Consider the following 3,082-nt stretch of genomic DNA (forward strand, 5'->3'; position numbering starts at 1 on the left):
TATATATATATATATTAAGTGTTTGGGTGTCTATCCGAGGATAGTGCAATCTGAGCACATGTATCGAAAGTGATAAAAATCAATCATCCAATCAACATCGTGATGTTTGGAATGATCACTAGTGATTGGGACGCTATGCCTCCATTCATTTTCTCACACGGCCTCAGACTCAACACAATGGTCTACATCATGTGCTTGGAGGAGGTGGTGCAGCCTTAGGTCAAGAGGGTGGCTACTGGAAGACCCTACTTCTGGCAACAAGATTCTATACCAAACCATACAAGTAGGAGAACCCAGTCATGGCTGTCAGACAACTTCTGCGACCATATCACTCCTAACATTTGTCCACCTACCTCCCCAGACTCCAACTCTCTTGATTATTATGTGTGGAGCGCAGATGAGCGAGAGACCAACAAAACTCCTTGTAACACCACAGATGAATTGAAGGCAAGGATTATGGCAACATTCCCCAACTTAAACAAGGAGGCCGTCCAGAAGAGTTGCAGGAGATTCCGAAGTCGTCTGGAGGCCATGGTTGAAGCCAATGGTGATTTTATTGAATAAATTTACTCTTTAGCATTTCATGATACGTTTATGTAATCTTGGTAAATATATCTGTTAAAATGAAATGTCAGTATTATTTTCGTGAAGTATATTTGCCACTTAAATGTGGCAAACCCTTAAGGGTGAATGCTACTATAACTTGTAGCCCCAGGAAGATATCTCCTTCAGCTGGCTATTGACACACTTTTTGTGCCCTATCAGTATTTGCAAAGGAAAGCCATCTTTCCCATCTCCAACCGGACGTGATATACATGGACCCGAGTTTCTGGGTATTGACCCGTCATCAGCGTGTGACAATCACCGGTTGTCGATGTCAAGTTGTTCACAATGCAAATATATATATATCCTTTTTTCCAGTGACGGAAAGTCAATGATCTCTAAAAAGTGTAAACAAGCAATAATAAATCTCTGAGCGAGGTATAAACAGTAGCTGCACGACATTGTGAAGTATATTTGCCACTTAAATGTGGCTAAACTTAAGGGTGGATGCTACTGTAGCTGATGAAGATGGGAAGGCTGGCAAATACTGATAGGGCACAGAAAGTGTGTCAATAGCCAGCTGGAGGAGCTGTCCTCCTGGGGCTAAAAGCTACAGTAGTATTCACTTTTAAGGGTTAGCCACATTTAAGTGGCAAATATACTTCAAAATGTCGTGCAGTTACTGTTTATACCTCGTTCAGAAATTTATTATTGAGTGTTATTTTCATTTTTGCATAATTTAGACGACAGTTTATTCACTGCACCCTGTGTGTATATACAAAAATATTATATACTAAAATTATATTTAGAACACTTTGAGTTCATCACAAGTAACAACGTACTCCACACCTTCCAACCAATCTACCTGCAGTTTTATTTTACATAATGTTTTGCGCAATGTCAATTATGTTTAGTTTTGCTTTTTGACTCTTACATCATATATATATGTGTATGTGTGTGTATGTGTCAGTGTGTATGTGTGTGTGTGTGTGTATGTGTGTGTGTGTGTGTATGTGTGTGTGTGTGCGTGCATATATCAAATAGATGTCTTATAAAACTATTTCACACATACAACAACAGCCATACCAACAATCCAACATACCTCCATGATCAGCTGCCCCATGGATATCGCTATGGTTTCGACACCTGGGCAGTACCATTCAATCCGGTGGTATCAACAGCACTAAAATAAGTGTTGTTTGGGAACAAACATAGCTTAGATATCACCAAATTTATTCAATCTTCATTCTAGGAAGGATTAAACACCGACATTATTAATTAAATTACAACAAAGAAACATATTTACCCTTAGTACAAAAACAGTATCGGTAAATAAATTCAATAAGTAGACCTATAACTAACTCCTAAATTATCTCCCTCAATAGCAACCTAGCCTTTAAAGTCTGTGCAGATAATAGTCCCACCAGTCTTCCATAGTTATTAATATAAAAGTGAAAGCTTTTATATTCTATTCTTTCCAAAATAAAAACAAACTCGATTGAACTTAATTAATAATATAACTAATTTTGAGTGAATTACATTATTTCATAATCCAAAAGCTAATAATTAAAACACTCCATGCGTATTAGTTATTTGTTATCCTTACATGCTTTAATGTTAAACTTATACCAGTAATTTAATAGGTAATACTAAAATATCCTCATCATTAGGAACTAATAAAAGAATATCTGAAATTTACAATTATTATAAAAACCTTGTTACGATTAAATCTAAATATATAACTGTTTAAAAGATTATATAAAATATAAAGTGTTACCACTTGTTATCTGGACACACGAGGTTCAGTCAACTCTATTCTCTCAAAAGATTATCTTAACTATTGATGACGTAGTCCGTAATTCACTACTTTCTCAATTGTCTATAACAATTTTGATAGTAAGGAATTAGAGTGACTTGTAAACATTCCAGACGATTACAAATATTTACAGAGTTGAAGGCTGAATATTACACTAGATTTATTTAAAATTTCCAGTCTCCACCTAAACAGCGATTGAACGTTTTCCCTAATTTATTATATCTATACCCTTGTTCTACTAAATGTTTTAACAGTTTATCTATTATTTCCAAAAATCTATTACTATTAATCTGACTTGAAAAGACACCATAACCTATATAAGAGGTAATTATACTACTGAACCATGGCATTGAAGCTACTTCGAAACCAAAATCTTCTGTTTTATTATAATATGTCAGTACACATCTTATTATTATCATTAATTATTAAATTGATATCTAAATAATTAATATTCTTTATATTATTACCATTTCCGGTGGCCTTAAGATCACTAGGGTATATTTTTATAAGTAAAAATTCAAAGAAACCATAGTTAGGTATAAATATATCATCTATGTATCTGCAGCCTCCATTAAGTTGCTTAAGCAAACCAAATTTTTTCTTCGCACATAAGTTTTTAAGAAAAAGGAACTCACGTGAAGAAATATGAAGGCCTGCCAATAGAGGGCTACAATTGCCAATATGTGTGTGTGTGTGTATATATATATATATATATATATATAT

The sequence above is a fragment of the Octopus bimaculoides genome, chromosome 16, assembly GCF_001194135.2.
Source record: "Octopus bimaculoides isolate UCB-OBI-ISO-001 chromosome 16, ASM119413v2, whole genome shotgun sequence".
In the NCBI taxonomy this organism is placed as follows: Eukaryota; Metazoa; Mollusca; class Cephalopoda; order Octopoda; family Octopodidae; genus Octopus; species Octopus bimaculoides.